A 24764-nucleotide genomic window follows, 5' to 3' on the forward strand; every position below is an offset into this window, starting at 1 on the left:
GACCCCCCTCCCTTACCAGGATTTGAAAGTGTACCATTCCGATTGCGAACCATGTTGCGTTCTTACCCCCCCCCCCGCGCTGCCCGAACGCTTAACACACTAAGTCAGATAAATGTTAACTTGCGGGACCGTAAGCCCGATCGTGTGACTCGCGCAACGGCCTTTAATTGCTCCGTGTGTGTTGGATTCCCCGTTCCGATTGGGCGAGCCGAGTCCACAACACCACCACCACTCCCTGCGTACCAAACAAAGCTGGTGCGTGACAATAACCGATTTTTATTTGGTGCCAAACAACCAGTTGACGTAAAAAAACAACAACCCCCCAGCTTGGAATGAAATTTGAGAAGTAACCATCATCATCATCGTTGTCGTCAGCAGTCGCTGCTGGATGAATGCTCATTATCCAAGCTGTCGCCCATCCGATGCGTCAATCCCATTGAGCGCCTGCACGTGACCTTTCTTCGTCGCTCCATCTCTGCGGCGGTGACACCCTATCCTGGCCGTGTTTTTACCTCCGTTGGGCTGCCAGTTCATCCGAGTGATCGCATCCTGCCCAAACCCACTTGATTTTCTTAACGGTTCGGTTTGAGACGTCTCCATCTCGAGTTTGCTCTCCGAGCCATTTGCTGTTCTTCTTGCTTCTCGGTATGTGATTCCAGGCTTGCTTTTCCCCAAAAGAGAAGTTCCATGCTTGCATAGGATGGCAGCAATAAGTTCAGCAGCTAAATGCCAATGCCCAAGGTCTGCTGGCCACGAAGAGAGGACTACCTGAGTTCGTTTATGTAGTTGTGCTATTCCTCCTCCGGTGAAGGAGTGGAGACGAGAGCAGTTTACTTTTTGTAGATTTGAAGTTTTCGTGACTGCAAGGATTCATACTCTTTGGTTTTTTCGGTAAAGTCACGTAGGTAAAAAATTTATACAAAATAACTCACGACGTTTCGGAAGCAACACAAGCCTCCGTCATCAGGTGTAACTGCTCCAGTAAAATTGCTGTAGAAATTGCTGTAGCAATTGCTGTAGCAATTTTACAATTGCTGTAGCAATTGCTGTAGCAATTTTACTGGAGCAGTTACACCTGATGAGAGAGGCTTGTGCTGCTTCCGAAACGTCGTGAGTTATTCTATTTTAATTTTTTACCTACGTGACTTTACCGATAAAACCAAAGAGTATAATTTATTTTTTGGTCTGTCATTTAGAGTTGGTTGCCGTTGATGTTTCCACCAGCGTCTTTGACGTGTGTCAAAGCCATGCAGGAGGGTGTGATACATGAATCAAAGAGAAGTTACCGGTTAACACGAAATCACCACCCAGAATTTTTTCTCTTCCCCATGACCCACATGGCATGGGGTTGGGGGGGAGAGGCCTTCATCCAGCAGAGTATTGACTCGAGGGCTGTACTTGTTACGTGTGTTGCTGCGGGCTCCTTGGACGAGGGCGAGATGAGTGAGCAGCTGGTGAGCTCGACTCGGAGACGTTAAAGATTAATCCCACACGTGCAGATCAGGTGACTCCTGGGTAATGAGTGTCGTGGAAGAGTGTTTGGAGGGGGGGGGGCGGCAGTGGTAGGGAGGGGTAGGCAGCTGTGGTGAGTTGTGAGGTTGTCGCTGGAGACCTCTACTCATGACACAACGTCGGCAGCCCTCCCCTTGAGCGTCGTCACCATCAGCTGTGGTCCATAAACACTGCTAGACGAGGCCTTCCCCCTCCACACTGGCACGCATCTCTCAGGGTCTCGCAAAATGCGACAAGCCCCCCCCCTCCCCACGCGCGTGTCGGGAGAGATGGCTTGTCCTGTCGAGGCTCAGCTTTTTTGGTTATTTGATGGCCAATACGTCGGCTCTGTTTCTTTGCGCGCTTGTCGGCTTGCGCGCCATTCTGGCCGGTCCGAATCCTTGTTCCTCATTCCGTACGTCGTATCGGGCCGCGTGCACGGGGGCATTTCGCGAGTTTACTTGGTGATGAATTAATGATTGGGCTCGTGCAAAGCGATCCACGCGTTTCAAATACGAGACGGCAATTAGAGCAGAGAGGGTCCACAACTCTCCGGTGGCAGTTTTCCAAAAAGTGTACGGACAAAATTATCAATTTACGGCCCTGTATCCTGCACTGCTTCACCGCGCTCGCGAGTGCTGGTTGGTGAAAGGGGAGCGGTGAAGCAACCCAAACGTCCGGCTTTGGCTGGCACATTTTCCCCTTTCAGAAAGTCTAAGCAGGAATTTGCCCAGGTTTAAAACTCTTCTGGTTCTACGTTTGACTCCTGATACTGGGCAAACGGTGGGGCTACCTGAAATGGTGGGTGGGGTGCGCTTACCCCACCCACATCGCGTGGGCAGGGCGTGGTTTATGGAGGAGTAGGCGGGGCCCCAACGTCTGACCGGGTGAGGCCACTCACGATGTGAGTGGGGCTCGTGAAGGAAGGTGGCCCAGCCACCGGTTCAGATTTTCACTCGCCACTGATGTTAGCCGTGGACAAGAGTCGAACCCGGGGTTGTTCCCGGGTTCAGTGGGTGAAACTAACGCTGCCACGGGTGCACCCACGACCGTTATGTAAGACGGACACGACAAATTGGACAGAACGAACGAGACGCAAATCATTTACGAGGTTACGAATCGAATTGTGACCCGTAAATCAATGAGTTGGATCCTCCTGGGGGGAGGTGAATTGTTACGTTGCCCGTTTCACAACGTCTCACGCGAAATAGACCAGCACAGGCCGCTCATTGCTTGATTTTAAAGAGTCTCATAGAAGTGCAAACCGATGCAAAGTAAATTTTCTGAATGAAATGCCACTGGGAAATGCCGGTCTGGAACACAATCATAGGCCGGGGCCAATGGATTAAATGTTATTTCCTTTCTCCGTTTTTTCCCCAGCCCGTTTTCCGGCAACGTGATGCGATGTTTAATTCATTATAGCGATCGTCTAAAAAAAACCTGGTTGTTACTCAAACGTGCAGGAGACTGCCCTGGGAATGCCAGATGGTCCCGTAGGCTTGGGATGCGAGGTGGGCGGTAGATGGAAAGTGCAGCAAAGAATTCTGGAACCTCCCGCCACTTTGCCAATTGAGATGAGCTCTGCACCAAGCTCATTTGAGCAACAAAATGCTGTCCTCACAGCATAAGGTCCTTGTTTTAAATCCTCTCCGTAGACCACTTCGATCGGAAAGCATTTCTTCCGAACGTATTCGGGAAAAAAAACCTGTTTCCTTGTCGGCGAACCATCGCGCTCGTTATGCCATTTAAAAATGCAGCGCGACTGGTTCCGTGAAGTCGAGCTTTAGCCCCGCTGCGGCATCAGTTCCGTGACGTCCCGCTTACCCCTCGTTATGTTTGCGAGCGCTGGTCGTGGATGTCTTTATCCGTGCTTCTAGTTATCCACGCGGTTCATCAGCAGGGGTGGTCAATCCACTGCTGGATGGCGGACGTCCTCTCGGGGCGCGTTCCCTCAGTCTCGACCGCCGGCCACGAATCAGGCCTTGTAGCGACGTGTCCTGCCCAAGTCCGCGTACGCTCACGGTCAATACGATTTGCTTGAGCTGCGTATGATCTCAAAATCCACGTGCTCCTCCTCAGCCTGCATGTCTTCCAATGGAATTCCAAAGAGATGGGGATAATTGGATGATGTTACTGCCACTTGCTGTTGTCCGTGAATATGTACGAATAATCGGATGAAATTGGCACCATTTTCTCGTTACTCTCATTTATTCACCAAAAAAAACTACTTGACTGATGTTCCATAATAGAGGTTTTTTTGGGTTAGATCGCGTAAATATATAAATGTGTCGTTAAAACCCGCCACCACCCGACACAGCCAGCTAGTAAGGTTTGTCACTTCAACAGGACGTGGCAATTCGTCACTAGTCCAGCACTAACCGGTGTGTTGGAGAGCCAAGCTGGCTGTGTCGGGTGGTGGCGGGTTTTAACGACACATTTATATATTTACGTGATCTAACCCAAAAAAACTCTTATGGATGATATTGGTTGCGAAAGCCTATGTGTGAAATTTACTGAAGTTGAACCAAAAAAAAACTGTCCTTTTTGTCATATGATTTTATGAAAAGGTTAACTGGCATGTAGGGCGTTCAGCCCCTCGAACTTGAGGAATGTCACTGTAAAACATTCTGTTTCCCCTTTGACTCCACTTGTGACCCTTGCACCGCACAGTTTTCCCCTGAGTCACGAGCATTTGTTGAAACCCGTGAACTCAACCGGGGCTGCCTTGAACTCAACTTTACGATTGCGACGGTGTTGGCTATATGTTTTTTTTGTCTCTCTGCAACTTATGTCTGTTCCAGACCTATCTTTGGCAAACAGCGTATCACGGTTTGGGCCCAGAAAACTCGGCCGCGAACCGGTTGAGTAAAACAAAAAAATCTTCTCTGCCGCAATCGATTGCGGCGAGGAAGTCTGCGTACAGTGCGGCGGAGTCGACGAGATCTGCGGTGTCGCCGTCTTGCGCCGGTGGCACGGGAAGGGGCAGACCGGTGTCACCTGTTAGAAAATGCGGCTGTAGTTCGGCACGGCACTTTCAATTTCGCCTTCCCTCCTTGTTGCCTGAGTTTTTGCAGGTTGCCGTGTGCGTGCGTTAACGTTGCCGATCGGGAGATAAAGGCCGACGACGGGTGTGGTGCTGGCCAATCACCCCTTCGTGTGCCACTCCGGACTTGATAGGTGTGAGCTAACAGGACTTGCTGTTAAGGCTGAACAGGGGATATTTGTCTTTGAGGAGTGGTCATGTAGTTGTTAGCTTACTGCGCTGTGAACCCGGCAACCCGAGTTCCGCTCATGGCCAACACTGGTGATGATAATCTGAGCCAGTCTTGGGCCTCCCCTAGGTCGACTCGGCCTCAAATGAGTACGTGGTACAGTGTGTAAACATGGCTAGGAGGGAGACTAAGGCAGTCGAGCTTGGTTCTGGCCACCTACCCCCTCGTGTGCCATACAAGCCTTGGATTAGCACGTTTGGCTACGTACGGTGCGAAAGAAGTTCAAGTCATACCTAATGATTTAATTGGGATTATACATAGCAATCATCGCCCCCTAATGGCAGAATAATGCCCCAGGTGTCACTCTTGGTATATAAGACTATTCTTGCCTCTTGAGTTCTCACCCACTTAAAATAAACTTGAACTTGATGACATCCTTAATAGGTGCTTGCTAACAGCACCAACTTTAATTTTCCTGCGTCTCCCTGGAATGTCCTAGCGAGTGGTCAGGTCCAGGCATGACTGGATACTGCAGAGTCATACAGTTCCACACACGGAGTAAGAACCACTCGGGGCCCTTGGCATTCCCACTGAGTCATCCGGAGAGCCTACACCGTCATTACTCACCCGCGTTCTGAAAAGAAAACAAACGGGCATCATTATCAAATCACAAGTCAGGCAGTGTCTCCCTTAACCGGGCGGCACAGTGGCGCAGTGGTGAAAAGGGCCTGGGTTCGATTCCCAACTCGGGTGCAAATTTCTCTGCGGAGTTTTTAGGTTCTTCTCCCCCTGTTCTGCATGGGTTTCCTCCGATTTTATTCCCACTCGCTAAAACGAAAATGTAACTGTTATTGGCCCCAAACATCGCAATGCTTAAAAAGCACCTGAAAATTACCCGATTGGGATTACACAGAGCAACGTCAACCCCCAAGGCAAAAACTTGGCAGGAACCTCATGAAAAATAGTCATGAGACTTTGGTGAGGCTATCCTGGATAGATAAGTGGCATCGTAATATAACAAGTTTTATAATGAATAATACCGGACTCCATACGTCTCGAGGATAGCAACTACTTTTTACACAAACCTAACACGGAGTGACGGGCCACGAATGGCCAAGACGCAGCAACAAAAGTATAAACACATTTGCCATAGACGGTGTGTGCGCAGTCGGTCATCTACGCTTTACCGGCAGGGCCCCCCCGAGTCTGTTCTGTTTACAAGCAGTCACGGCTGGTTTGAGGCTGAGCCGTCGGGCAGCGGGCGGTGTAAACTTGGATGACCTTGCGTGCATGCCCGGTAAGTCACTCCGACACGTGTCCCAAATCCACACAGCACCGTGGACAGCAGAAACACACTTTTCGTCGCCCCTTTCAGGTCCTCTCTTCCCGTTCGCTGAAACAAAAAACACATCTCTGCAAGTGCACTACGTCGGTTGATCGCAGAAAGCAGCCGGCAAGTGGCGGGGTTAATCGTTGTAGTGGGCTGATGGAGAATTCTAGAGATTTAATCGGTTGTCTCCATTCTTCGTGGCCTATTGTTGTTGCTGACTTTATGGTCCGAATTTTATTAAACATTTGAAAAAGTCACCTGCAAGTGACTCGGTTGGAATATACAGTACATATCAATCATCGCCCCCTACTGCAAACAATAATTTGGCCAGGACCTTCCTGTAAAAGGTCATGAGTACTGGCTGAGGCTTTCCTGGGTAAACAAGCGAAATATGTAATAATTATCATCCAGATTAATTTAATGGTTCGATGCATTCTTGGCATCGCGTATGTTTCATCGATAATGGCTGCAAGATGTACAAATCGCAAGCGTTGCAGAGTTTTCTGGCACTAAAAAGGATTTGATTAGTGTAAGATTTCATTTAAATTCCAGACCGTGTCGCCCCGCCCGGACCCAGGCGAGGCTGAAATGAAGCCCTGGTTACAACCCTGGAAGGAGGAGAGAAGCCCCTTCCGTCAGCAGTGGCTTGAGCAAATAATTTGCAGGGTTATTTTTTGTTGTTGGTCGTTAACCTTGAGTCCCCATTGTGTTGCGTTGAAAGCAGAGGAACAAGTTTGACTAGAGCCCGCTTCTGGTAAATACACATGCACCGCCGCACAATAGCCACTTCATTTCACCTGCCTGCGTGCGTGTCTGGCTTTGTGGCTGTACTCCGTCTGTCCTCCTGTATTGTGTAGTCTCCCCCCCCCCTTTCAGATTAAAATCACAAAAACCTCTCCCTGTAGAATGTTGGGAGGGGGGGGGGTGCAGGTGCTGTCAGTGAGCACCTACGACCGAATTTGGCGAAGCTGAGCAGGTTTGAGCCCAATTCATTCTTTAAAAGGGAGTTCACTGGTCAATGCCGGCAGGGCTGCGAGGTGGGCCCGATGGTCGTGCTTTGGCACCACCGACATCTCGTTTGCGTGGTGGGGTTTTTTTCCTCCGGGACCTCTGATTTCCTCCCACTTGAGGACAAACACTTAATAAAATTAGCTAAACATCCCGATGTTGCAGCATCTGCCCGAAAAAGTCTTGAGACTCTGTGAGGCTTTCCCAGGTGCGGAGATATTATTGTTACGAGATATGAATGGAACTCGCCTCGCCGGGTTCATAGTGCAGCGTGCAATCCGCTGCACAGCACAGAGCCCCCCCGTGTATAGCCTTGAACTGGCTGTTGGGTTATGTGCTATTCGCAAGCCACTATTAAGGCCGGCACAGCGCACGAGGGGCCAGTGTGTCTCCTGAGTGATGTTGTTTCACACACACACACACTGTACCAGGTAGTCATTTAAGGCCAAGTCGACCCAAGAGAGGCCCAGGGCCAGTTCATATAGTCTCCACTGATGTTTGACGTGATCAAGAATCGATCTCGGGTGGCTGGGATGCGTAACGCAGTGGGCTAACTACTATTACACTACTGCTCCACCCTGCTATGGCACACACATAGTGGCGCGCAGACACGAAACAGGTTCCTTGGCGTTGACATGGGGTGTGCGCGCGTTTACTGTTTACATTTCTCCCACGGGGTGCCTGACGGTGAACCTTGCACTGTCATTCCTAACGCCTCTGGTGTTCAAATATCGGTTGACATGGCGCCTTTATAACCCCACCGCTGGACCTGCCCATGCATGACTCCGACATCCGGCATCGTAGTTTGGGGGGGTGGGGAGGGGGTGGGGAGGGGGGGGCGGCTGTTTCACGCTGAGAGTTGCCTCTAAAAAGCAGGTAGAGACCACTTACTGAGAGCTGAATAAGTTCCATCAACGCAATCTTCTGAAATGAGCATTGACTGGTTGATGATCTCCGTTTTTCAGTCCTGATCCTGTGGAGGAAATTCCACTTTCTTATGGTGGTGGGTGGGCGGGGGTGGCGGTGAGTCTATTGATAGGACACAACCTCTGTTGATTTACCAACAAAGTGGTACCAATTTTATCGACCCCAGAAAGATGATGGTTCTAAATATTTTTAAATGCAGCTGCAACAAAATTCGGTAGCCCTAACAATCACCAACCCTGTCTGTCTACATGGGGTTTGGTGCATCCATAAATTGTATCGACCGAGGGGGGGGGGGTGATTAGCCGAGTCGGCCCCCAACCTGCATTTGAACTCGCAACCTTCCGATCACGAACCTCGCGCACCCTACCGCTGAAGCCACCTGGCCGAATTGAATTCTAAAATACCTTTGGGGGGGGTTGTGGGGGGAGGGCCAACCACGCACGAACACGCACACGGTCCACGGCTCGGTCACTTCTGGCACTGACGGCGCTGTTGCCAGGTGGAAAATGTTATTTCCCGCCTCTGCGGCGACAGATAAATATCGCTTGTGGGCCGATTTCAAAGCGGCAGTCCGCGTGTGGCCGTGGGTGATATGATATTAAATTGTTGGCCGTATATTGGGCCTGTGGGGGGGGGGGCCCCAATACATTCACCACTCCCTGGGCATGGAAACGTTTGCTTCGTCGTTTACGCAGGCAGCATCCTCTCTCTCTCTCTGGGTGCTTATGTAATCCTAAAGAAAGTTAATCATCCCAACAGTGGTTAAAGTTTAAAGCAAAAAGGGTTTAATGGGTTCCCGTGGTTAAACTTTCACTGAACCCGAATAGGTGTTTTTTTCTTAAACGCTGTACTGAGTCTATTAAATACTGAGTCTCTGTTGTCATGTTTAGTTCCCGTTTTATGTAAATAGCTGATGCACCGGTAATCTTTGTCAACGGACACATTTGTGCCGTATCTATTTGTGTGTGCTTGTTTACAGAAAAGAGATCGTTTCTTAACACGCACAATCAAGTCCTTATCATGTCGTCATTAAATATTCAAACGATCAATTAACTTTATTTATAAACCAGGTGAGGGCTCTGATTCTGTTCGGGAGTCGATGGATTGTTGCGGCGCTAGGCCGTCAATGATGTTAATGGGTTGGGTGGGAGACCTTTAACTGTCAGTGGATAGAGAATGCTTGATGGTGATGATAATGACCGCATGCGGAGTGTAACAATTACACAGCATATCGATTTATTGGGGCAATCACCATTATAGGTTGCAATTCAATTGAGTAGAAAACTGAAAATACTTTTTAGTGAATGTAATGGCCTCTCGTGGCTGTGTGGGGATCACGTTAATCACATGGAATCATTACATGCAACAAACACAACGTTGTAACACCATTCATTCTTCCATGTGCGACTCAATGCAAAATGTAACCCAAAGGAAACCGATTATGAATGATGTTGGCCGTGAAATTCTCTGCCTGAAATGTATTCGATGCACGTTTCCCGAGATCACGAATCGATTTTTGACAGCGGAGGGGAGACCACCACAGCTTGTCGCAACAGAGACCGAACGGTGAAAGTTGCCTCAGACTCTCCCCCCTCCCCCCCTGTTGGCGCTGTTGCCAAATAGGGCCTTGCGCTCTTGCGTTCGGCCCTATTTGGCACCTTTCCTCGCGGAGCCCTGGAGATCGGTCTCCGGCGAACTTGCAATTGCTTCCTGTTTCCCCGAGCCGTGACGCGCTCCCCCACTGTACTTTGCATCGCACTAGGCGCAACCCCGAGAGGGTGGGGGGCGAGGTTGTTGTTTGCGCGTGTGCGACGATTAACCTGACGCGGTACCCGGGCCTTCCCCTAGGGTCGACTCGGCCACGAAGGGGAGACAAAGGCGGCCGGGCGTGGTGCAGGCCACATCCCACCCTCCCGTGTCATGAGCCGCTGTGTCGGCCTTCGTAGCTGCTTTCCGCTGTCAGCGCTTGCCCCAACAGTCCGCTAAGGTTATACCGGGGGACCATTGTCTTTGAGTGCCGGAAAAGACTAATTTTAAATTCGACTACTGAAACAGGGCCAAAGGTGTGAGGCTCGTACTAGGCTTGTAACAATTGGGCTCTCCCCTCGCCTGCCCCGATTTAAGTCCACATATCTCAAGTGTAATAATCGATTCTCATCGATGGCTTATTGCATTATTCTCAGGCTGCCACTCACGAATCGATGAGATTTTGACAATGCAGGGTCACGTTTTTATTCAAGAATCGACAATTGTTTTGTTCTTAAGGCAGCCACTGACACAATCGGTTCAAAAAGAGTACAATGCCATAATATTGTTGCCAAATTCGCAAATGTACTTGGTTGGGGAAAACTCATAGCAAATGTTCTGGTTGACGGCAACAACTTTGGCCAGGACCCACCTGAAAAAGTTGTGTTGCTCAGTGTGTGAGGCTTCCCTGGGTACGCCAGCACAAGAATTAACGAGATTTATTTTTGGGTAAGGCCATGTAAAGATCTGCCAAAATCTTGGGTCCTAAGAACCTCCCCCAGCACAAGTCGAGCCAAACGAATTAAATGGCTGCGCCTACGAGCGCCTTTTGGACAAATTCGGCAGCACCGTTCCATGGCCTAACGTAAACATCGGTTTACCGCAGTGTTAAAGATCATGCAATCATGACCCTAACGTGCGGGTAATTCATCGAATAGCTATTGGGGGGCGCGGGGAAGGGAGGGTTGAATAATTTTCCTCCAGTAATCACCGGACCGTACTCGCCCAGTAGCAGTCTCGTCATCGTTGTCAAGAAGCGGCTGTTGGCAAATGTGGACTTAAATTTCGATTTAAAGCTTTCGTGACTGCAGGGATTCATCTTCTTGGTTCTTTCGGTAAAGTCACGTAGAAGGGAAATAATAAAATAATGAAATAATTAAAATAAAACATAATAAAATACTTTTCTTGGTTCTTTCGGTAAAGTGACGTAGAAGGGAAATAATAAAATAATAATATTTTACGTGACTTTACCGAAAGAACCAAGAAGATGAATCCCTGCAGTCACGAAAGCTTTAAATCGAAATAAAATAATTCTCGCGACTTTTTGGGGGTAGGGGTGGGGGGGCCCGGCCCTTGTCATGACGGCCAAATTTGTCAAAGAAAAAGTGAGAATTTCCTTAACAGCGAAATCTGTCGTCAGCTCTCGACGATGCGCTTTCCGCTTCGTTGTTGCGAAGGCGGCAGTGAATCGAATGAGTTCAACCGCTCGCAGTGAAGGAACCTCGATCCATTGATTTGGTGCACGAAGCTGAATTCTCTCAAACGCCCGAAGCTGCCCCCTCCCCGCCCATTGAGCACCTACCACTGTGCTCCCGACTCTTTTTTTTTCAACAATGCACAATGAGCAGGAAATAATTTATCCCGGAAGCAAAGCAATCAAGCTTCCAACCGAACTGTGCCAGGGCTTAAGGAACTACCGCGCACGCAAATAGTACACAAGGCCGGTCTTGTGAAATCACAACGCCTGTGCTGTGAGTGAGCAGAGCAGACAGACGGGCGGCTTAATTAGAACTTGCCCAAATGTTTGTTGACCTTCCGACATTGATTGATGTTTCATTTAAAGCTTTCAGCAGCCGGCTCACTGGCTCGTAAGCGGCGGGCGGTGTCCTGTGAATTGAGACCGATGTCTCGGTCAAACGTTTTCCATCGCGCACCGCCTGTCAAATTACAGGGATATACCCAGCACAGCGGGAGTGGGATGACGCTGCCGCGCTGTAATGGTCAGCACAGCCGGACTTGCAATCCAGAGGTCGCCGGTTCAATTAAATCTCCCGACGTAAACAGTCGCAACAGTCGAAACAGTCGTGCAGGTTTCCTAAATCGACCCCGCCCCCCGGCTCCCCACCTAGCCTCTGTCCACCCAGCAGTATAATTGAGTGCACTGCAAGTTAGTCGATCGGCAGTTTGTGTGGTGGGGTAAAGTGTGGGCATTTCCAGCTCTTCCACCGTGGAGGAGTAGGACACATTTACCCTCTACAGCTGTATTTTTCGCTAATTTTCACAGGGGGTGGGGCCTATTTCCCTGATAAGACATCAGTGTAAGGGCCGCTGCATTCTGTACAAAGAGCTGTTTTCATATTTGTGTTTTGTTGGGGGCCGAACATCAGGGGCCGCCGCCAGTGGCCTGCGTGCCTTGCAATGAAGAACACTGCGCTGGAACTCTCTGGAGTGGAGGGCAATCTTTTTGTCTCGGAAGGGTGCGAGAGAAGGCCAGATAGTTCCTCTCTAGAGTGGCTCCTGTAGACCTTACTTTCGCTGAGGCCATTCTTCCGCCAGCAGTTGGATGAGCCAGCAGTTGCAGGGCTGCACCTTTGCCGTTAGCCGCCACGACGCAACCTTCTTGAGGAAATTCCCGAGAGCGCGTGGTCTGCCACGACGGGGAGATATCGATTCATCAATTCTCACCGCACGGTTGGAGCGTGGGTTGAATTCGATTGGCGGGACGCGTCGCGGCGGGCACCTGAGTGATTTAACGCACCGTCGCGTGCCTCTTGAAGCAATTAGCACGATTTCATTGGAAGCCGTCCATGCCTGCACACTGCCCTGCGCCGGGGCACATTCGTTGAGACTTGGCACGTCCTCCGGATTTTCTCCGTCTCGTTCGGCCCCCGAAAATGCGGAAGGGTTTTTGTGTTTGTTTCCCTGTCGTCTGGTGCACGCATTTCCCATTCAGTCGACGAGAGCGTAACTTTAGAATGTGGTGGTCAATTTTGGCCCCCTCGGACAATTTGGACCACCCACGTTAGCCATCTGCTACATTTGGCGGATATGGTGCGCATTTATTGGTGGAACGTGCAAAATTGTCACTGTAGGAGTTGAATGGCCTATTGCAGGAGTTGGAGCTCAATGCAGTTCATTGTCCACAAGGTCTCACTTGCAAAAGAGACATTTGTCCCAAGAGGCTGTTTACCTGCTCATAAGGTTTGTTCGTGTGTATATCTGCAATGCAAGGAAATTAGAATGTATTGCTTTTATCCAGAAAAGTCTCACCGAAGTTCTCCATTCTTTTTTGGGAGGGTCCTGCATTGCGTATTCGGGCAGTTTAATTTGAAGGAATATTTTGCGTAATGAAACCGGAGATCCCGGAGAAAGCCTGCACATCGGAGGGGGGAGGTCACGCAGGATGGTGCATCAGGATGAGTTTGCAAAACCTACTCTTCGTACTTGACCACCTCCTCGTGTGTTTGGGGAGTTTATAAAATCTCTACGCGATCCACCAACCCTTGTCCTGAAAGTGTGGGGCTTTGCGGGCGTGTGCCGCAGCGCTTTTGAAGTTTCCGTGCCTAATGACACGGCCTTGTGATGCTTATTGAGGGGTGAAGTAAGCAGGGTTACTAAAAAACTGTATTCAGTTACGCCCTATTTATACCCAAAATATCTGCAGAGTTTATCTGTTTCCTGTAATCTGCAGTTTGTTTGTGTGTGCTCGCTAGCATTGTTTAACTATTTATTTGACAAACACTTTGTTTAACTGTTTTGTCTGTTCAGATGTTTATTGTATCAAGACACACTGATGTCATGAGCATCGATCTCGCGAATGGCATCAATTTTTTTTTCCTTTAATAATAATAGTAGTAGTAAATAAATAAACTGGGTAATGCAGCAAGTGCATTGAGTTTCGGGAAGTAATCTTGCAGAGCCAGCATGTTCCGTAGTGGGAAGCAAACAGTGGTTTTCCCGTGGGTGAATTTGATCCCGTTATCAGAATGTGGAATTCACAACAAATGATATGCGAGTTTACAATACAGTTACAAAATCTGGTTTGGACCGATGCAGCATCTAAATGTGACTGCATCTCAAGACATTCTTACAGAATCCATCAACATATTTATTTCATAGGGAGGTAAATGAGAGTCAAGTCCATAGGCAGAAATGTCTTGAGCCTGGACTGGAACAGAGGGAAGGAGACAACAGCGTGGATGCTTGTGGGGGGTGGGGGGGTGTGAAGGGGGAATTCCAGAACGTGGGGGGGCAGCGGAGGTGAATGAGCGACCTCCCACTGAGTAGGCGAGACCGCGTCGCCGTTTGAAGCGGGAGGGAGAGAAACCGCCCTGGAGTGTAATGGAATTAACAAGTCGGTGTTGATACATGAGGCATCGGTACGGTACGTCTGCACCTCGCGTCCGTGCCCTGTGCCTGTGCGTGTGTGCGCACAAAGCGTGCGCTTGATGTCCTGATGAGAGATGCGGGAGCTGTCCCGTGGGCTTGTGCGCCAAGTCTGACTGGCCTGTCTGGTCATTGTCTTTCAGCTTTCAGCTCGCTCGCTCGGAGCCCTGAAGATAAACGCTCTTGGCTCTGAAGATAAACACTTGCACGCGGCTTTTTATCACGTTAGGTGTCCCAGCGGCGTCACGTGTGATAGCGGCGGCGGGCAGCAACGTGTGACAGCGTGTGGAGGTGTCTGTTGTTGGCGTCATTGCCTATGGCTGGCTGTTGTATGTCTGTGTACGAGTAAGGACGCTATTGGTCAGTTGGAGGCAGTCTCCTTCCAACAACAACGGAGGGCAGAAGAGCACCGCTCACAACAACGAGTGGAGTGCCGGGCGGCTAAAATACAGCAAGTTGGCTGGTGCATTTGCCAGTCATCTCAGTCGGTCAACCCATGGCACTTGGGTCTGTCCCGTGATCTGTCAGCGAGCCTTCGACACTTCACGTGGCCTAAAGTGCACCTGACCTGACAAAGGAGACGTGGTGACGTTACCGTCAGTGGCGAATGGACGGGTATCAGTATTGGTTCGAGTAATAAGTATGGGGAGCTCATTTTTTTATCAACCTGTTCGATTCTCAGCCACGGCTAACATCGGCGGTGATTATCTGAAACTGTCCCTCTGTGTCTGCTCAGCCTCAACATAAGTTTCAAGTTGATTTTAGTTTCGCCAGGTGTGAGACGTCAAGAGACCCAGGATGAGTCTCATTTGCAAGTGTGACCTGGGTGACAAAAAACAAACCAAATGAAAATCAAGTGCAGCAGCGAAGGAAATGTAAATCAGAACGAGTAGAATACACTTCACTGAAACAAATTCATCAAATCAAACTCGAGCGGTTATTGTTCTCATTGCTCTTTACGTAATTGCCGTACTTTGTTGCGTTTGTTCTTGCCCTTGTCATTTTTGTAACCCAGGGTCACAGCTTGCAAATGAGACTCAAATTAAAATGAACTTGAATCTTCAAACAAAGCCAAACAAATAAAAACCCTGCAGCGGCAAGTCGGCTCGTGCAGATTATCCCGAGACTGATCAAAGTACAATCGCAAGCTACAGTATGTGCCTGCTATGATCTGTAAAACATTCAGCACTGAAAAGACAAAGGTAAGGCTAGGCGTGGTGTTGGCTCCACCACCCCTCCCCCTCCTGTGCTCTGCCAGCCTTAATAGGTGCTCGCTGGCAGCACTAGTCTGAGCAGTATGTTATGATGAAGGCTTATGCGGGTGTGTACGATACACGCATATGACAACGAGGAGCTGCGCCTGAGGAGTTGGTGCATAACAGTGGTTAGCGCACTGTGTTACCCTAAGGCTCTCATCGGTGATGAGTGAACCGGTTTTGGGCCCTCCCCTCTCACCAACCCAGCACTGACCAATTTACTTGGCCCAGTCGGTGTTTGCGCGTCGAGGTCGTGACGGGTTTCATGTTTTCCCATTCCTGTGGCTCTCTGCCCCCCCCCCCGTACCGTTTCCGTTCTGTTGCAGTGTGCGCCGATGCACTACTTTGTTGAGGGCGATATTGGCGCGTGAAATGAAAATCGATCGATTGATTGACCAGCATGGGGAAGCACGGTCAAACAACCCCCCCTCTTCCATCCCCGTGAGCGACACGGCAGGGGTGTGTGAAGCCTTCTCATCCAGCAGTGGATGGGACCACGGGCCGTGACGGGACATGGTAGCGTTTTGGACGGGTTAGTGCAGCCGCTGCAGGTTCCCATCGTTGTTGTGTTTACGCAGAGCGCGCTGCGCATTATGCAACCCCCCCAGGTACCTTTTGTCTTTCCCCCCCCCCCAGGTGCAGTTTCTCTCAACTTCTCACTGGCTGGGTTGTGCCGTTATGGTAAATGGAGCCGGCACAAAGGCCATGATTCGACTGTCTGAATGCCAGGGCCACGCGAGGTTGTTTTTTTATTTAAATTTGCGAGTAAACCCAAGCCTGCTTATTTGAGATCCGATTGAATTCAACTTCATTTTAAACTGCGTCATTAAACCTCAATGCTTGTTGTACGTGCAAGGCCCCTTTTGTCAATCGGTCTACCGTTGGATCATGATTGCCGCGGGTCCTGAATGTGCGCGTGTTATTTTGCCATTCTTCACCGGGCTGGTCAGCGCAGCCATGGACGTGTAGAAGCATTTAAGTACTGCACTCTTTCCCTGTGCTGCTCGCAACCGATGGTGGAGTTGGACAGCCTGCTTTCTGTGCACGGTGGGAACCCATCTAATCACTAATCCAAGCTCAACTCTGCTGGAGTTTCTGAGATCTGACCACAGTATTCAAATAAATGATCGTTTTTTTTTCAATCGAAACAGCGACCTTATAATTGAATCGCAAATTGGGGTGAATCGTTACACCGGGAATAGGCAGCCATGCTGCCCCACTCCCCCTACCCGTCCCTCGCTCCCTCCGAAGGCAAAGATCCCCTGTCTAGCCATCACAAACTGTTGGGCTGCTGTTAGCGAGCATCTATAACGGCCGGTATGGCACACCAGAGGGTGGGTGGCCAGCACCACGCCCGGCAGCCTTGGTCTCCATCCTGGTGATGATCGGGAACTCATTCGAGGCTGCGTCAACATAGGGAAAGCCCAGGACTGGTTCCGATAATCGTCGCGGGTTTCTGCCGTGAGTGGGGATTGAACTTTGGTCGCGGGTTCATCGCACAGCTCGCTAAGCAGAACTCCACCGTTCCCCCCCCTCCCCCCCGTCACAAACACGGGAGTTTCGGTCGCGCTGGTGGATGAAGAGGAGATATAATACAATAATAACAATTACAACTATACTCTTTCTCCACTGGAACCTCACGGAATCTCAAGATGAATTTTTAGGAGGGTTTTGCTGCCATTGGTATGTCTGCCAAATCCCATGAGTTGGCTCGCGTGGGTGGAAATCTGCGAGTACCCAGAGATAAATAAAATAATAAATAAACAATCCCGCATATGCTTTTACAAGCACCGTACAGATGGATTCAAGAACCCACGCTGCTTTTCACCCAGGAAGCCTCTCTCAATCTCAAGACTCGTTTTCGTGAGGGGGTCCCGCTGCGTTGGGACGTTTGGCCACGTCATTCGGTGAGCGTTTCACTTTCGCGGGAGGAAACCACTCGCAGGAGCTCCGCACGGACGGGGACGGTCTTAAAGAATCCCCTGGAGACCTCGAGAGCCCAAGCCCCTACATCACACGGTGCCCCCCGCACCCGGGTACAAACCAGGCTCAAACCCCAGCTTGGCTTTAAGAGCTCCGATGAAATTTGGCGGCGCGCTCTCGTGGCGGATAGGCACAGGCGGCCGCGTCGAGAGCGCGGCTCGCGGCGCAAATCCCCGCGGACCGCAAGCGGATCGGCGGGGCGCATTCCTGCGGCGCTGCCAGAATCCGTTCAGCTGCTGCCCCCCCTAATCCCACTTTCTGCCACCTCTATAATTGGCTTAATGCACGATGACGCAAGCTGGGCGCGCGCCAACCTCGGGGCTGGGTTAACGTTTCGGTGGATGCAAGGTTCAGATGTTCCAGCGAATAACCTTCAATGTGCTGCGTCGTCACGTCTCACCTACTCCCTTCTGTGTATCTTTTGTCTCGGTAGTACAGTGGTCAGTGCGCTGCGCTACGAACCCGACGGCCCTAGTTTGATTTCCCGCCGATGGCAAACATCCACCACCAATATCTGAAATGTTCCTTGGCCTCGACGAGGTCAACTCGGCCGTGAATAGGTAACTGGTGCAATGTGTAAATATCAGCGCTGCAGAAACAGGTGGCCATGTTTGGTGTTGACTGCAGCACCACTTCTTTTGCCTCGTTAGCTTTAATAAGGTACTTGTTAGCAGCACTCGCCCTTGCAGACTGTGTGGCAATACAGGGGGATGTTTTATGCTGTGAATAATGTAATGATTGAATATACATTTGTACTTCTCACAATGCATGCATCAAATCATGCGAACGAGATCCATCAATTTTCGATTCATGCGACGCTATTTACAGGACACTCTGGATTGGTAAGAGGGTCCGACTGCAGCTGCGTCTCACGGATGTGCCACTTAATGGGGGAGGAGATAGAGAAGAGGAGAGTCGTAAGCAGAGGAGGAGGAGGGAGAGGTTAAGGGCTTGAGCCTGTATTTGAACAGGGGCAGAGAGGGGCTGACGGGCAAAGATGGCCGGTGCAAAGGGAAAACAAATTGCGCTGGGGGGGGCTTAGGTTTTAATCGTAACGGTGACTTTCCGTGGATATTTGTGCGATTTCTACTAGCTTTTAAGCGAATTTGGACAAGGGAGGTGATACGGATGAGGTGCAAAACACGGGAGGCACGATGCAAACGAGACTACAAAGAAGACTGATCTAAAGTCATTGGTTGTAGTAATTGACTTATTTGTTGTTGTAGGACTCTTTTTGAGCAGGGCTCTGCTGCATTGCATTTTGAGATGTTTTACGGGCAATTAATGACGAGCGTTTATGCACTCGGGACAAAACCAATACACATGCACACGATTGTTGCACGGCTCGTGAGCGTAAGTAGAAATTTCTGTCCGGTTATCCGATTCGATCGACACATGCCGAGGAGTGTATACAGTACGTCACCGATTGAGAGCTGCCCCTCCGCGCAGTTTAACCACCCCCTCCTACCGCTCGGAAACCATCAAATTGCTTTTTAAATGAGTCAATTGACTTTGGCTACATGGCGTTTGCAGGCCCGGGCAATTCCAGTAATTCGCCACTCGTGGGAATAATTGCCCCCAGATTTAAATTCAAAATAGCCAGACCCAGCACTTGAATAATAATAATAATAATTAAAGCCTTAATGGACAATTAACAGTTGACATATATCCACCGTTGCTTCCCTGTTGGGGGCTTGTGGTATATGAAGTTAGTCCATCCCTGCGGTCACTGACGCATAGGGTTGCCACTTGTCCTGGTTTTCCCAGGATTGTCCTCTTGTCGAGGAAGCTGCTGTCTTGTGGAAATTTGCGGGTCTTAACAGGACATGAATATGATAATTGTTTTTTTACCCTTCTATCTGGCAAATGAGGTTCCAATGGAGGACATGAATAGTCCTGGTTTTTATCCATTGGGTAAATAATACACCGCTCGTGTCATTCTCTCTATGATATATCCCTGCATCCCGTGAATATGACCAGGCTTTGTAATCAGGTGGCAGCCCGACTGGTAGATTGGGTAACCCAATGCCCCCTCCACTCTTCACGGTCTTCAGCCACCGCGTGTGGAGCTCTTCCCAGTCACGCCCCTAGACGCTTCATCCTTCTGCCCTGTTTGGTTCCGGCTCACCAGCCCAATATTTCGTCGAGCTTCATTTTAGCGAAATGAAGTGTCACTGGTGGACCAGGCTGAGACCATTAACTCGCAACACTTTGAGAATCCAGTTTAATCACTAGCAGCTGAAACCTCGATTCGAACCAGCAGTGCTGTTTTGCGGCCCTTGACACTGTGATCCACCCAGTCACCGCAAATAATCCTAAATTGCTGTATGAACTGGACTCGAGCCAATACAGTGACACCCTTGACCAAGTAAAATTTGCAACGGTCGGCCAATAAATAGGCCACCTTTTGGAATCGCGTGGAAACCAGTCGCTGTCGGGCCCAGTTGAGAGAAGGGCCACGTCCGATTAGCAATTTGGAAACTGCGTTGGGTTTGGTGTAAAATGATGGATGCGTTCTGCGCATATGACAGTGGAGCTATCGTCAACCCACTTTGTTTTTCACGAGCGTCGCTTCCGCCACGAGCTGATGATTGGTTCGTATAGAGACAGAGAAGACGCAGAGTCCTCCGTGTGGAATTCTACCGCTCGATGAAACCCAATCCAGTAATCTCTATCGACTGCTCCGCCACGGATTGCTCCGTAGCTGCTACTGGTGAGCGACACCCAACTCAATTTCCTAATTATTTTTCCGTGCACCGACAGCGGATGTTAAAATTGAGTTCCCTGCCATTCAATATTCTCCCGAACTTTCCCTGTTGCTTTTATGAAATTCCCAAGCGATCATCTGCCGGGTTATAGATGCACCATGGTACCCTTTTTTTCCTGTCTAGTTAATTTTCCGACCGATTAAGGCCCAATTGTGCTATTGGCTTCGTGCCGCAAGAGGCTAAAAGATATCCAGGAGCTCTTAAGCAGCAAGAATTGCACCAGATGTTGTTGGAACGGCTCCCGCAAGATGACGGAGTAGAACCACTTTTCACGTCACTTTATTTAGTTGCTTCGTGCGCACACTCGGGGGGCACATCTCTTCGTAATGAAAACTCTCGGCTGGAAAAATCTTAATTGACAAATCAAACTTTCAACAATGGGGTTTTCGTTGGTTATGTAATTGGTTGCCTGGTTGAGACCATTTAACATGCTATGCTTGAGAACCGGAATTAATCACCAGCATCCGAAACCCAGATCCAAACTCAGTGGCGGCTCGGCACTGATCCCCTGGTGTCATCGTCCCGTGCGCCACCTTGAGTCACGGTCACAATGACGAAGAGTTGTTGAATCGAGGCGGCATTTTTTGTGAATGACTAAACAGGTGTGACCCGCCATTCTGCGCGGCGGTGCATTGCAAGCAATTGCGTAACTCCTTTAGGCATACGAGTGTATTTTTGGTTTTCTTACGCCACTCGAGAACGATGCAGTGAAGATATATTACAACTTTCTTGGATTCAAACCGACGGCGATGCTGGCCCAGGCAGAGGCCCAACGCTGAGTTGGTCGACGATTTACGTGGTGGCGTGACTGTGTGTGGCCGTTAAGAATATCCAATTTCATGGGGGCAGTTTTTTTTTTAAGTTCACCATTCTCCTTTTTCCTTTCTCACTCTCATCCCGGTTGTTGTATTCGTGCAGGAATTCGGTGGGCGCGACGCGCGCGTCCATTGCCAACGAAGGGGCTGGACTTGATTGATAAATATTTTAACAGCAATGTAAGTACAGTACGTGTGTGTGTGTATATACAGCAAGGGGTGTAACGATGCAACGATCTTCCAAATGAAATTCGATTCTTAACCCTTGTGATGTACACACACACCGATTAATTCGCGTGAGAATCCATTCTACGATTCATGCCAATTATATATGCATCATCATGAACCGCCACGATCAGTCCACTGCTGAATGAAGGCCTTCCCCAAACCTGATGCCTCTAAACCTGTTGTTGTCGTCGACTCTCCCGGACTTGGCTGTACAAACGAGTCGGAGCGAACACGGGACAACGTAAAGTGGGCCGGTAAATACGAGACCAAACAAATACATTCTGCGGGGGGGGGGGGGAAGGAGCCAGCGGCAATCCTTGCATGCCGAGTAGACAGAGGGTCGGGGGGGACTACTTTGTAGTCAGCAGTAGGGGGGGGGGGTGCACCAAAAGCCCCAAGTTGTATTGTACGTCTATGCTCCCGCGTCCGTGCGTGCTCCGCCGTCTTCCCCAACGCATGCCGACCAGCGCCGTGGTCAGATAACCCCCGTGACCCACACGGCATGGGCAGGCCGTCATCCAGCAGTTGATTGGAAAACCACCTCCTGAGTAAAAGGCCGCCCGCTGCCCTGTTTAGTTGTTTTTTTCCTGTCCGCGGTGCCACACTGAGCGATACAAAGTTGACGTCTCCCCAACGCCAAATTTCGCGAAACCTTTGGTTCCGTTCAACCGGAAATCCTCTCGCTCCCTCCCGCCTGTCCGTTTGGTCATATCGGCTGGCGCGTCGATTCCACGTGACTCACGCGTCGCCCCAACTACGCACACACGCCAGGCATTTGTGCGTACACGCGTCTCAATTCGTGTGGTGTTGGAGGGGGGGACGAGCGGTGGATTAGTGGTTAAAGGCGCTGCGTTGCGGACGCGGTGACACGGGTTGGATTCCCGGCTTGGGCGAACTTCAACGGCCGGTGATATCGGAACCGGCCACAGCCCCTCGCCCGGTGCAGATGCATAAGCGGCCGGGCAAGGTGCTGGCCACACCGCAGCGCCTTAGCGAGCACCTAATGAAGGTGCAATTAATAGATGCTCGCTGAGAACACAGTGCTTGGGGCCACGCACGGGATCTTTGACTTTGATGTGTCTGCGCTATCGTCTCCTGTGGCTTTGCGTATTCAGCTGCTTAGGCATTGCGTGAGAGAAAGCCTCCAACGATGCACGCACGTCTGTTATGGTCTTCTGGCCCGGCTTGTGGTGGCTAGACTCGTGCAGCGCGTGCCGCTTTCGACACGCGGCCTTTGGGGAATAATTCATCGCGTGGCCACGCTGACCCATTCATTACACCCGTCGCCATCCCGACCCTCGCTCCCCGCCCCGCCGATCCGAGGCGTGCGTCACCACCGCCGCGCTGAATTTAGTTTGTCCGCTCGCATTCGCGATCCCTGCGACGGGTAAAATGGGTATGGCGATGCCCTCTCCCGCTGTTTTACGATGTTGTTGGGGTCGTTTGCGCGAGCGGGCGGCGTGAAAATAATAGGACGGTTTGGCAACGCGAGCAGTTTCACCAACAGGCAGATTTCCAGTTGCGACTTGGAGGCGCGGAGCCACGTTCAGGGTTCCTAATTTGCCCGGATTAAACGGACGAACCTTTGACGGTGATGGATTTGATTCGTACATTGCTGATCGCTGGTAACCTGGAGCAGGTGGCACATGACTTGTGGCCAAGGCCGCGGCAAGAGTTATACTGGAGGGGTGGTGTGCCGGGCGTGGAAATGTATTTATTCCGGGCCACCCTCGTGGCCACAGCCTTGTGAGGTTAACCTCCGAGCGTGACGAAACGCAACCCCCGGGGGCGGCACGAGCGAGCGAGTCTGTAGTAATGCCGCCGCGTGCCCGTTGGGTTTGTGCGGTCGCGCACCCGTGTGGCCTGCTCTTGCTTTCGTTTGGTCCGTCGGCCTCGGCCACGCACGCGTACGCTCGCTTGCCGCCGTGCCTCTGTGCACGCGCGAGCTGTGTGTATTTGCGAAAGGCTCGTGCAAATGAACTCTCGCCAGTGGTGATTGGTGACGCCCGCGATTCTGCTGCTGCTGCCGGTGATTCTAGTCGTGATCATCCCTCACCTCCGATTAGCACGGTTGCCTGCGTGCGGTGCAAAGGAAGTTCAACATACATATATATACACGTACAAATACTAATTGTGCTTTTGCAGCTGCTGCTGATAGCGATGACAGTGGTAATATTTCTCTCAATGTCTTTACTTTGTGTTTGTGTGTGTATATACACGGTATTCATAAGTGTTTGCAAGCAAAATTTGTCGATGTAAATGTTTTTCTATGCAAGTATGTGAGTGTTTAGGTTTGTATATATCGCTGCATGTGTACGTGTGCGTGGGGAGCAGTAGTGTCGCGGTTAGTGCACTGTTCTCTGAACCTTGGCAACCCGAGTTTGATTCCTGCTCACGGCTAACACCAGTGATGATTATCTGAACCAGTCTTGGACCTCCCCAAGGTTGACTCGGCCTCAACTGAGTACCGGGTGCGATGTGTAAACATCGCCACTGGGGAGACAAAGGTGGTAGGGCGTGGTGCTGGTCACCCACACCCTGGGTGCCATGCTGCCCTTACTTAATGGGTGCTCGCTTAACAGCAAGAGCTTGGGGGAAAAGAGAGACGACGGGAGGAGGGAACTTCAAAATGGTGCAGTGCGTGGGAAGAAGCAGAAAGAGAAGTGATTATGACCTGTTGCTGTGGTGTGGTGGGTGAGTGAGTGAGTGGGTGAGTGGGTGGGTGGGTGGGTGAGTGAGTGAGACGTGGGTGAGTGATTGTTGCGACCTGCAGTCTGGTGGTTGAAGACCGTACGGATGGGATGAAACGTTCAGTCTGGGTAGGCCGAAAGTCCCCGACATGGGTAGGGGGATCGTGCGTTAAGTTCACGGGAGAGCAGTAAGCATGGTCGGAGCAAGCAAAGAGTGATACGGAGGTGAATGGCCACTGGTGAGTGGGTGCTGGGATTTAATTGGTGAGTGCTGAATCATCGATCACCCTGGCTGCTTTACGTTGAACAAAACAAAGTTACAGCGGGCGCGCACGCTAATTTGGGTTCTTGTGTTTGTTTGTTTTCTCTTTTGCGTAGAATATATTCAAGCGAGAGGACGGACGCTGGCTTATGAAAGCCTTACTTGAGCTGACAGTAAGTGTGGTCCTGTGTGTGTGCGCGCGCGCGTTGTGTGACCTGTCACAGTCAGCATTTGTATGTGCTCCACTCACCACCCGATCTGCCCAATCACCCACCCTCCAAATCACCCACCCACACTCCAAATCACCCACCCACCCACCAAATCTTCCACCCACACTCCAAATCACCCACCCACCATCCAAATCACCCACCCACTCATTCAATTACCCACCCACTCTCCCAATTACCCACCCACACTCTGCGTGAGTCTTTGGGGTCACCCTGGTGAGTCTATGGGTCTCTGTGTGAAGTGAAATCCATGAACTTACATCACCAATCATTGCCCCACACACACACACATTTGCAGAAGGTGCAAACGAAATCCATCCTCCGACCCGAGGCGCCATCAAATGGCTCTCCGAGCTCCCACATACAATCATAAACTCGGTCCGTTGCTCATTATTTTGAATTATACCGAGTAAGTTCGATCAGGCTCGGTTTCAT

At 50.5% G+C, this 24764-nt stretch overlaps 1 protein-coding gene across 2 annotated transcripts in view; it reads left to right on the plus strand.

The window, feature by feature from the left end:
• ERBIN (erbb2 interacting protein) overlaps positions 1-24764 on the plus strand; it is a 119001-nt gene that overhangs the window by 19830 nt on the left and 74407 nt on the right. For both annotated transcript variants that reach the window (XM_078605525.1, XM_078605526.1), the window contains exon 2: positions 24219-24275. The gene's annotated coding sequence lies outside the window, so the exon portion shown is untranslated. The remainder of the gene's footprint in view (positions 1-24218; positions 24276-24764) is intronic.

Source organism: Lampetra planeri, chromosome 24, assembly GCF_965212315.1.
Source record: "Lampetra planeri chromosome 24, kcLamPlan1.2.h2, whole genome shotgun sequence".
Classification (NCBI taxonomy): Eukaryota; Metazoa; Chordata; class Hyperoartia; order Petromyzontiformes; family Petromyzontidae; genus Lampetra; species Lampetra planeri.